This window comes from Eurosta solidaginis, chromosome 1 (assembly GCF_040869045.1).
Source record: "Eurosta solidaginis isolate ZX-2024a chromosome 1, ASM4086904v1, whole genome shotgun sequence".
Taxonomy (NCBI): domain Eukaryota; kingdom Metazoa; phylum Arthropoda; class Insecta; order Diptera; family Tephritidae; genus Eurosta; species Eurosta solidaginis.
In genome coordinates, this window is record NC_090319.1 from 192,019,461 (window position 1) to 192,032,541 (window position 13,081).

A 13,081-nucleotide genomic window follows, 5' to 3' on the forward strand; every position below is an offset into this window, starting at 1 on the left:
CACGTATTTATCTGAACTCACTTTATGTTGCTAAAAAAGATGGCCGAAATCCAACTATGACCACGCCCACTTTTTCGATGTCGAAAATTACGAAAAATGAAAAAAATGCCATAATTCTATACCAAATACGAAAAAAGGGATGAAACATGGTAATGGGATTGGTTTGTTGACGCAAAATATAACAATTGATTTTGTTTTATTGTTCTGGCCTTGAGCTCGAATCGAACATTGAAGCAAAATATAACTTTAGAAAAAACTTTGTAAAATGGGTGTGACACCTACTATACTAAGTAGAAGAAAATTAAAAAGTTCTGCAGGGCGAAATCAAAAGCCCTTGGAATCTTAGCAGGAATACAGTTCGTGGTATTACATATACAAATAAATTAGCAGTACCCGACAGATGATGTTCTGGGTCACCATGGCCCGATATCTCGAAAACGCCTTCATATATACAACTAAGCTTCACTCCTTTTAAAACCCTCATTAATACCTTTAATTTGATACCCAAATCGCACAAATACATTATAGATTCACCCCTGGTCCACCTTTATGGCGATATCTCGAAAAGGCGTCCACCTATAAAACTAAGGCCCGCCGTCTTTTAAAATACTTATTAACACCTTTTATTTGGTACTCATATCATACAAACAAATTCTAAAGTCACCCCTGGTCCACCTTTATGGCGACATCTCCAAAAGGCGTCCGCCTATAGAACTAACGCTCACTCAATTATAAAATACTCATTAACACCTTTCATTTGATACCAATATCGTACAAAAAAATTCTAGAGTCACCCCTGGTCCACCTTTATGGCGATATCTCGAAAAGGCGGTCACCTATAGAACTGAGGCCCACTCCCTTTTAAAGTACTTATTAACACCTTTCATTTGATACCCATATCGTACAAACAAATTCTAGAATCACCCCTGGTCCACCTTTATGGCGATATCTCGAAAAGGCGTCCACCTATAGAACTAAGGCCCACTCCCTTTTAAAATACTCATTAACACCTTTCATTTGGTACCCATATTGTACAAACAAATTCTAGAATCACCCCTGGTCCACCTTTACGGCGATATCACGAAAAGGCGTCCACCTATAGAACTAAGGCCCACTGCCTTTTAAAATAGCCATTAACACCTTTCATTTCATACCCATATCGTACAAACACATTCTAGAGTTACTCCTGGTCCACCTTTATGGCGATATCTCGAAAAGGCGTCCACCTATAGAACTAACGCCCACTCAATTTTAAAATACTCATTAACACCTTTCATTTGATTCCCATATCGTGCAAACACATTCTAAAGTCGCCACTGGTCCACCTTTATTGCGATATCTCGAAAAGGCGTCCACCTATAGAACTAAGGCCCACTCCCTTTTAAAATACTTATTAACACCTTTCATTTGATACCCATATCGTACAAACACATTCTAGAGTTACTCCTGGTCCACCTTTATGGCGATATCTCGAAAAGGCGTCCACCTATAGAACTAGGGCCCACTCCCTTTTAAAATACTAATTAGCACCTTTCATTTTATACCCATATCGTACAAACAAATTCTAGAGCCACCCCTGGCCCACCTTTCGGTGCTATCTCGAAAAGGCGGCCACCTATAGAACTAAGAATCACTCATTTTTTAAATAATTATTAACACCTTTCATTTGATACCCATATCGTACAAACACATTCTAGTGTCACCCCTGGTCCACCTTTATGGCGATATCTCGAAAAGGCGTCCACCTATAGAACTAAGGCACACTCCTTTTAAAATACTCATTAACACCTTTTATTTGATACCCATATCGTACAAACGCATTCTAGAGGCACCCCTGGTCCTCCTTAATGGAGATATCTCGAAAAGGCGTTCACCTATAGAACTAAGGATCACCCCTTTTAAAATACTCATTACCACCTTTCATTTGATACTCATATCGTACAAACACATTCTAGAGTCACCCCTGGTCCACCTTTATGGCGACATCCCGAAATGGCGTCCACCTATAGAACTGTGGCCCACTCCCTTTTAAAATACTCTTTAATACCTTCCATTTCATACCCATGTCATACAAACACATTCCAGGGTTACCCTAGGTTCATTTTCCTACATTGAAATTTTCCCTTATTTTGTCTCCAAAGCTCTCAGTGTTAGCTCTGAGTATGTAATGTTCGGGTACGCCTGAACTTAGCCTTCCTTACTTGTTAATAATTATTTGGTTTGCATTGGTATTAAATACGAGCATATTGGTGAACAATATGCCGAATCCAAATCACTGCTGAACCCTTTTCAAAAAAAGAACCATAATACAGTGTATACAAATTTAGTTCGAATAAGTGATGGAAATGTTAAATTTAGCGAGCTAGCCGGGCAATACGTGGGTCAAACGCGTAGAAAATATTTATATAACGGAAAATTACATTCGTCTCCTAATGTAAATACTGGTCATACCCTGTGCAAAGGTTATAATTATTTTGTATGTCACGTAAATGAATGCCACTATTGAAGACGGTTCGCAAAATATTATTTTATATGCAGGGAAGCTGATAGTACCATTAAAATTGGAAACGTCAGTAATTTTCTTCGAAAATGCGGCGTAAGCTTTTGAAAATTCGGCGGATCTCCAAACCATTGAGAACAGATCCAAAAAAAATTGCATAAAGTGCCAATTAAATTAAGAAAACTGCCATTAGTAGTTCGGCTTATTTTTCAGATTTTTTTTCACTGTCTTCCATAGGATTTTCCACAATATTTAGCAAACCGTCTTTAACAGTGGAATTTATTTACGTGACATAAAAATAATTATAACCCCTGCACCAGTATTTACATTAGGAGACTAATGTTATTTTCCGTTGTATAAATATTTTCTACATGCTCGACCCACGTACTGTCTGGCTAGCTCACTAAATTTAACATTTTCATCACTTATTCGAACTATATTTGTATACGCTGTATTATGGTTCTTTTTATACTCAGCTGAGCAGAGCTCACAGAGTATATTAATTTTCTTCACATAACGGTAATCTGTCACGGCATAAACTAATCGAGATAGATATAGCCTTCTATATATCAAAATGATCTGGGCGAAAAAAGAAATTTATTTAGCCATGTCCGTCCGTCCGACTGTCCGTCTGTCTGTTAAGACGATAACTTGAGTAAATTTTGAGGTACCTTGATGAAATTTCGTATGTAGGTTTCTTAGATCGCTATTCAAAATGAATGTAATCGGACCACGCTCACTTTTCGATATCGAATATTTCGAAAAATTCTTAAAAAAAATTTTTTTAAGTCAAATTTCAACAAAAAAATTTAATATATTTACAGTATATAAGTAAATTATATCAACATTCAACTCCAGTAATGATATGGTGCAACAAAATCAAAAATAAAAAAAAATTTCAAAGTGGGCGTGCGTCGCCCTTTTTCATTTAATTTGTCTAGAATAATTTTAATGCCATAAGTCAAAAAAAAAATTTACCAATCCTTGTGAAATTTGGTTGGGGCAAAGATCCTATAACGATAACTGTTTTCTGTGAAAATGGGCGAAATCGGTTGAGGACACGCACAGTTTTTATACACAGTCGACCGTGTTTCCTTCCGCTCGGCCGTTAACAAGATAACTTGAGCAAAAATTGATATATCTTTACTAAACTCAGTTCACATATTTATCTGAACTCACTTTATGTTGTTATAAAAGATGACCGAAATCCAACTATGACCACGCCCACTTTTTCGATGTCGAAAATTACGAAAAATGAAAAAAATGCCATAATTCTATACCAAATATGAAAAAAGGGATGAAACATGGTAATTGGATTGGTTTGTTGACGCAAAATATAAAAATTGATTTTGTTTTATTGTTCTGGCCTTGAGCTCGAATCGAACATTGAAGCAAAATATAACTTTAGAAAAAACTTTGTAAAATGGGTGTGACACCTACTATATTAAGTAGAAGAAAATGAAAAAGTTCTGCAGGGCGAAATCAAAAGCCATTGGAATCTTGCCAGGAATACTGTTCGTGGTATTACATATATAAATAAATTATCAGTACCCGACAGATGATGTTCTGGGTCACCATGGTCCAATATCTCGGAAACGCTTTCATATATACAACTAAGGTTCACTCCTTTTAAACCCCTCATTAATACCTTTAATTTGATACCCATATCCCACAAACACATTATAGAGTCACCCCTGGTCCACCTTTATGGCGATATCACGAAAAGGCGTCCACCTATAAAACTAAGGGCCATCCCCTTTTAAAATACTCATTAACACATTTCTTTTGGTCCACCTTTATGGCGACATCTCCAAAAGGCGTTCGCTTATAGAACTAACGCTCACTCAATTTTAAAATACTCATTAACACCTTTCATTTGATACCCATATCGTACAAAAAAATTCTAGAGTCACCCCTGGTCCACCTTTATGGCGATATCTTCAAAAGGCGGTCACCTATAGAACTAAGGCCCACTCCCTTTTAAAATACTCATTAATAGTTTTCATTTGATTCCCATATCGTGCAAATACATTCTAGAGTCGCCACTGGTCCACCTTTATTACGATATCTCGAAAAGGCGTCCACCTATAGAACTAAGGCCCTTTTAAAATATTTATTAACACCTTTCACTTGATACCCATATCGTACAAACAAATTCTAGAATCACCCCTGGTCCACCTTTATGGTGATATCTCCAAAAGGCGTCCACCTATAGAACTAAGGCCCACTCCCTTTTAAAATACTCATTAACACCTTTCATTTGGTACCCATATTGTACAAACAAATTCTAGAATCACCCCTGGTCCACCTTTATGGCGATATCTCGAAAAGGTGTCCACCTATAGAACTAAGGTCCACTCCCTTTTAAAATACTCATTAACACCTTTCATTTGGTGCCCATATCATACAAACAAATTCTAAAGTCACCCCTGGTCCACCTTTATGGCGAAATCTCCAAAAGGCGTCCACCTATAGAACTAACGCCCACTCAATTTTAAAATACTCATTAGCACCTTTCATTTGATATCCATATCGTACAAAAAAATTCTAGAGTTACCCCTGGTCCTCCTTTATGGCGATATCTCGAAAAGGCGTCCACCTATAAAACTAAGGCCCACCCCCTTTAAAATTCTCATTAACACCTTTCATTTGATTCCCATATCTACAAACACATTCTAGAGTAACCCCTGGTCCACCGTTATGGCGATATTTCGAAAAGGCGTCCACCAATAGAACTAAGGCCCATAATAAATAAATAATAATTAACACCTTTCATTTGATACCCACACCGTACAAACACATTCTGGAGTCACCCCTGGTCCACCTTTATGGCGATATATCGAAATGGCGTCCACCTATTGTACTAAAGCCCACGCCCTTTTAAAATAGTCATTAACACCTTTCATTTCATACCCATATCGTACAAACACATTCTGGAGTCACCGCTGGTCCACCTTTATGGCGATATCGCGAAAAGGCGTCCACCTATAGAACTAAGGCCCACTCCCTTTTAAAATACTCATTAACACCTTCATTTGGTACTCATATCATACAAACAAATTCTAAAGTCACCCCTGGTCCACCTTTATGGCGACATCCCCAAAAGGTGTCCACCTATAGAACTAACGACCAATCAATTTTAAAATACTCATTAAAACCTTTCATTTGATACCCATATTGTACAAACAAATTCTAGAATCACCCCTGTTCCACCTTTATGGCGAAATCTCGAAAAGGCGTCCACCTATAGAACTACGGCCCACTCCCTTTTAAAATACTCATTAACACCTTTCATTTGGTACCCATATCATACAAACAACTTCTAAGGTCACCCCTGGTCCACCTTTATGGCGACATCCCCAAAAGGCGTCCACCTATAGAACTAACGCCCACTCAATTTTAAAATACTCATTAACACCTTTCATTTGATACCCATATCGTACAAAAAATTCTAGACACACCTCTGGTCCACCTTTATGGCGATATCTCGAAAAGGCGGCCACCTATAGAACTAAGGCCCACTCCCTTTTAAAATACTCATTAACACCTTTCATTTGATTCCCATATCGTACAAACACATTCTAGAGTCGCCACTGGTCCACCTTTATTGCGATATCTCGACAAGGCGTCCACCTATAGAACTAAGGCACACTCCCTTTTAAAATACTTATTAACACCTTTCATTTGATACCCATATCATACAAACACATTCTAGAGTTACTCCTGATCCACCTTTATGGCGATATCTCGAAAAGGCGTCCACCCATAGAACTAGGGCCCACTCCCTTTTAAAATACTCATTAACACCTTCCATTTGATTCCCATATCGTACAAGCACATTCTAGACTCGCCACTAGTCCACCTTTATTGCGATATCTCGACAAGGCGTCCACCTATAGAACTAAGGCCCACTCCCTTTTAAAATACCTATTAACAACTTTCATTTGATACCCATATCACACAAATACATTCTCTCTATGGCGATATCTCGAAAAGGCGTCCACCAATAGAACTAAGGCCCACTCCCTTTTAAAATACCCATTAACACCTTTCATTTGATACCCATATCGTACAAACAAATTCTAGAGCCACCCCTGGCCCACCTTTATGGTGATATCTCGAAAAGGTGTCCACCTATAGAACTAAGGCACACTCCTTTTAAAATACTCATTAACACCTTTCATTTGATACCCATGGCATACAAACACATTCCAGGGTTACCCTAGGTTCATTTTCCTACATGGTAATTTCCCCTTATTTTGTCTCCAAAGGTCTCAGTGTCAGCTCTGTGTATGTAATATTCGGTTACACCTGAACTTAGCCTTCCTTACTTGTTAATAATTTTTTTGTTTGCATTGGTATTAAATACGAGCATATTGATGAACAAAATGCCGAATCCAAATCACTGTTGAACCCTTTTCAAAAAAAGAACCATAATACAGTGTATACAAATTTAGTTCGAATAAGTGATGGTAATGTTAAATTTAGCGAGCTAGCCGGGCAATATGTGGGTCGAACGTGTAGAAAATATTTATATAACGGAAAATTACATTCGTTTCCTAATGTAAATACTGGTCATACCCTGTGCAAATGTTATAATTATTTTTTATGTCACGTAAATAAATTCCACTATTGAAGACGGTTCGCAAAATATTATTTTATATGCAGGGAAGCTGATAGTGCCATTAAAATTGGAAACGTCAGTAATTTTCTTCGAAAATACGGCGTAAGCCCTTTGAAAATTTGGCGGATCTCCAAACCATTGAGAGTAGATCCAAAAAAAATTGCATAAAGTGCCAATTATATTAAGAATACTGCCATCAGTAGTTCGGCTTATTTTTGAGATTTTTTTTTTTCACTGTCTTCCAAAGTATGTAGCAAACCGTCGTCAACAGTGAAATTTATTTACGTGACATAAAAAATAATTATAACCTTTGCACAGGGTATGACCAGTATTTACATTTGAAGAGAATGTAATTTTCCGATGTATAAATATTTTCTATACGCTCGACATACGTGTTGTCTGGCTAGCTCGCTAAATTTATAATATAAATTTAACATTTTCAGCACTTATTCGAACTAAATTTGTATACACTGTATTATGGTCCTTTTTATACTCAGCTAAGCAAAGCTCACAGAGTATATTAATTTTCTTCGCATAACAGTAATCCGTCACGGCATAAACTAATCGAGATAGATATAGACTTCTATATATCAAAATGAATTGGGCGAAAAAGAAATCTATTTAGCCATGTTCGTCCGTCCGTCCGTCCGTCCTTCCGTCTATTCGTTAAGACGATAACTTGAGTAAATTTTGAGGTATTTTGATGAAATTTGGTATGTAGGTTTCTCAGATCGCTATTTAAAATGAACGACATCGAAATATAACCACGCCCACTTTTTCGATATCGAATATTTCGAAAAAGTGCGATAATTCATTACCAAAGACGGACTAAGCCCTGAAACTTTGTAGGTGGGTTGACCTTATGACCAAGAATAGAAAATTAGTCAAATTTTGGACAATGGGCATGGCACCGCCCACTTTTAACAGAAGGAAATTTAAAAGTTTTGCAAGCATTAATTTAGTGGTCCACTTTCGTCGCACATCGGATCACCAAGATCATCGACATGGTCGGAAATAAGGACTGGTTGCACGTAAATTCAGGATCAAACCCAGCAGATTTATGTAGCAGAGGATTACCTGCGTCTGAATTGGTCAACAATTCGTTGTGGTGGCAGGGACCTTCTTGGCTGCAAGAAGACACTTCCCAATGGCCAGCACAAGAAAGTGACTACATCACCTCCGTAGAGGAAAAGAGGGCGAAGACCTGCGCAACAACAACCGTAAATACTACCGATATTCTTCAACGCTTTTCCGACCTACCTAGGGTTTTACGGGTGCTATTACACGTTATGAGGTTCTACCGAAGAACTCACCCCAAACAAAAAAATTTCCAGAAATCATACGCGTATGCAAAGAAAATGATGTGGATGCTGTGCATCCTGGTTATGGGCCTCTCAGAACGTAGCGATTATGCGCACGCCGTTGATGCTGGTCTGCGTTGATTGGTCCATCACAGAAAGTCGTACAACAGATGGGTGATAAGGTGGCGGCACGTATTGCTGCTGTCGAAGCTGGTGTACCAATTGTACCCTGTACAGATGGAACGGTCGCAACGAAGGAAGAGGCAATGGAATTTTGTAAAAACAAAAAAAAAAAACTGGTGTACCAGAGATATTTAAGGCTGGCCATGGCGGTGGTGGACGTGGTATGCGAGTAGTATGTAGAATGGATGAAGTCGAAGAGATGTTCGAACTTGCTAGTTCTGAGGCTAAGGCGGCTTTCGGTAATGGTGCTATGTTTAGTGAAAAATTCATTGAAGGTCCACGCCACATTGAGGTGCAATTTCTCGCCGACAAAGCGGGAAATGTGGTACATTTTTATGAGCGCGATTGTTCGGTGCAACGACGTCATCAAAAGGTTGGTGAGATAGCACCTACGCCACGTCTACCGCGAGAAACATGCGATAAAATGACCGAAGCAGCAGTACGTTTAGCTCGACATGTGGGCTATGAAAATGCCGGCACTGTAGGGTTTCTTTGCGATGAAATGGGAAATTTCCATTTCATCGAAGTAAATGCGAGATTGCAAGTTGAGGATACCGTCACTGAGGAGATTACCGGCATCGATTTAGTACAATCGCAAATACGGATTGCCGAAGGCATGACACTACCCGAACTCGGTTATACACAGGAAAACATTCTACCACGTGGTGATGCCATTCAGGGTTGTGCCACCACCAAAGACCCGGTCGCGTACACATGGTGTGAAAACGAATATACCTTTCTTATTGAAGGTTTTGAAAATCAGAAATTTTTGCATGGTGTCTTGGACACATACTTCATTGATGAACATCCTCAGCTCTTCAAATTCCGCGTATCATAAAATCGGGCACAGAAGCTACTTAACTATATTGGTCAATGGTCCACACACACCATTGACAACTGGTCTGAAGCCAGCTGAGGTTTCACCTCATGTACCTGAAGTACCACTAGACCTGTCACCCGAGGCAATAAGCTGTGAAGAACGTGGGGAAACCAAAGTCTTCGTCATATATTTAAGTTACATTGTCCCGAAACATTTGCAAAAGAAGTACGCAGCCGTAAGAACCTTTTGTGCCGAATATTGGGCTACCGATTTGATGCCCAACACGGTGCAGCCAGGAATAGCCCCCCGGGTACTATTTGATTTACTTACAGCCCATATTTAAGCTCAGCTCCACATTAAGAGGCACATCCGATCCGACATGAATAACGAACATTTTGACGTAATAATTCTCCACGATTTTAATTTTACCTATACATGTTGCTGGCGTCTGACGGCACCACTAATTCTAAAGTCTCTCAATCAAATTCAGCTTAGGCCAATGGGATCTCTTCAGTTTTTTGTGTAGTTTCAGGTGTGCTGGGTATATCAATTCCCTAACAGTGGATGCGCCCGCAATTGCAACCTCTTCGAAGTTCTAAACTAAATCTAATACATCATCATCAGCGACAGCTGTTGATGCACTCGCCAAACAACCAGTGGAGATACCTGACGCAGCAGCCCCTTTATTTGCAAATTCAGTTGCAATCTTTTTTAATTGTGTGAGGTCCTGTGGCCCCAACTACGTCAGTATTCCAGACAACATTTCTGAAATTGATTTATTCTCCCCATGTCCGGTAATCGCTAACATATTTGTTAGAAACGAAGCCTGTGCCTTTGGGTTATTAAAGTGACTAACAGTACCATCGTTCTTTATTACAGGCACGAACAGCGCCCCCCGCAATTCAAATTGTCCCCATAGAAGCCAACATTTTGCCACACAACCTGGAAAAAAAAAATCAATTAATAAGTGCATAAATGGGCATCGCAAAAGTGTGACAACTGACAGCGCGGCCGACGCCGCAGTTGGAGCACCTCTTTTGCGATGCCGGTTACATATCTAAAATAAAACAAAATCCGATACGAAACAAATTATTAGCTCCATCTCCTCCGGGATCTCCATCCAGTAACCTAAAAATAAAAGAAAATTAATTAATTAATAAAAGGGACATATTAAATTACAAAGTATAAAAATTTACTTACCATATTTCCTCCTCAATGATCACCAATATTGTACTCCAACCACGCGAAAAAATTACAAGAATGAAGCAACGTCGCAATGAATCGAATGTACCGTTTGTTTCAATTCTGTGCAATTTACATTGTATACATAGGTATGTATAAATGTTCGCGAGTATTTTTTTTATACTTTACCAGTGCGCGAAATTTTTAAAAGGAAAAAAAGTTGGTAGCAAAAAATGAAAATAGTGCTAGAAGTTGGGAGATGTGTACACAAAACAAAATATATGGAAATAGCTTATGCCTATATGCTACTTGCTTTTTCCCGTATTGTGAGCTTGAAATACTGACGAAAATTTTACAGAAACGCCTAAGTCCAACAACAATCTTCCACGTACCAAAATTACTGCCACCAAATAACCGATTTCGGCAGGTTATCGTTACTTTAAAACTTTTTATTTTCGTTGAAAATTATTGACAAAAAAAAAAACTGATGAAAATAGCGCAGAAAAATTTTCGAGCACACGCACGTTTATCTCATCAACAAATTTATTCCTTGTTTAAATTTGTTCACAAATATTTCTAAATTTACTAAGTTGGTCAATATCACCTGTTAAAGCATTTGCAGGTGCTCGGCAATTAAAGTAGTTAGTTTCAATGCGAACAGATTGAAATATTGGTAGATTTTTTGGGATCTGGTGATAAAGTAGCACAAACAAAAAATGGGTCAAAAAGTTGGTAAAGCTTCCAATGCGGTAAAGTCCGTGCACTGGACGTTGGTATACTTATACCAACGTATGTACATATATTTGCCTATTTTTTAAGTGCTGCGTCAAATGACGTACGCTGGTACCGAATACCCGCAAAAGAAACAAAATCGGGATCGGCTTTTTGACCCACACTGACGCTTCGAGCAGTCCCAAAAAATACTAACGCACAGAAATAAAGGCCAACACCTCGTTTAAAAATAATTATGTTCTCATTTACAAGAAAAAAAAAACAAACGAAAAAAATTGTTTTTGTTTTTTGGATTGCCGTCGGTACTGCTTGTTTTTTTGTTTGGGTGGGGGCAGGACTTGTTGTTTCCAACAACGAACATTACAAACAATCCTGATTAAAGCTTCGGTAAAAGAAATCGGAGTCCCGAAGTTAAAGAGTCCCGAAATGAAAAGAATAAGTCCCGAAATTGAAAAAAGTCAACTGTTTCTACTGGCTTAGTGTGCTACTGCCCCGGTGATCTAGTTTGTTTTTCAAGGACAAGCAAATACATATATTCGCACGCCACAAACTCACCATACAACGCGTCGTTGATAACGAATCACCAATCTGCAAATTCATGTCAGTTGATGGTAAATAATGCATCTCCGCTTGGTAAAAATTGTATTTAATATCCCGGGTTGAACCATCCACTTCATATAAGCACAGGCAGTTGGTGGACTGCGTGTAATAGTACTTTTCTCGCATTAAATTTGCACGCTATAAATTCTCAATCCCCATTAAGAATTTCTCTCTCCTCAAAGCCTCTACAGTCCAACAAATCGAAGTTAAATAAGACTCCTCTAAATCACACTGAAAACACAAACAATTTTAAGATAATCTCATACGAATTAATTTCCCGTATCAGAATAATAATAATTTACCCCTAGATACTTGTTAATACGTATATGTATATGTATATATATATATATCTTATTATTTTCCCACGTATGTTTAAACCACCCTCATATACATATTACATATATAAAATATAGTGCAAACGCAGCACAGTGGTCAAATTTGCTCAGTCTCACCCTCAATTAAAAACTTTTTTTGGTTTTGAAATTATCCTCTCTTGCTATTTAACGTGAATATTTTAACGTAACTCCCTCACATAGTTAAAAGCAAATAATCTCTATTCAAAAAAAAAAGTTTCTTCTCTCTGAAGTTTAATTTTTGTTAATTCTCTTTCGTAAGCGTCACAAACTAAGCTCAAAAATGAGTGACGAGGAAACCAGACAAAGTAAAACGGTTTAACGATTTAAATTCTCGTCTACCCCCAAAAAATTTATTTCCGAAACAGATAATTTCATGGAATATTGTGCTCGGTTTAGGTCGATGTCCCTCCAAGACAACACTGAGTCTTCTCCCAACATAAAAAACTCGAATATAGAACAATTCTGGAATAGAGTCCAACACGCTTTCGATAAAATTGTCGAAACCCCAGATCAGGACCTGCCCGAAGATTTTCCAACATCTGCTAATAGCAAATACAGGTCCCGTCACATAGCGTATGAAGACACGAAAGCCCAGATCGAAGACCAGCTTCAGTTGCTTAAACAAGCAAATGCTCCCGCGCCCCCTACCGTCACACCAGGTCCATCAGACAACTCCGGTATTTAGCTAAAAATCCCCCACTGCGATACCGAAATATTTTATGGTGGTTATGAAAAATGGCCCTCATTTCGTGACATGTTTACAGCTGTTTACATTAACCACCC

General features: G+C 38.4%; 1 protein-coding gene and 1 pseudogene across 3 annotated transcripts in view; one reads left to right on the forward strand and one right to left on the reverse strand.

Moving 5' to 3' along the window:
• Cad96Ca (tyrosine kinase receptor Cad96Ca) overlaps positions 1-13,081 on the reverse strand; it is a 2,297,709-nt gene that overhangs the window by 573,029 nt on the left and 1,711,599 nt on the right. The window lies entirely within an intron of this gene.
• LOC137238749 (pyruvate carboxylase 1-like) lies at positions 8,596-9,446 on the forward strand (annotated as a pseudogene).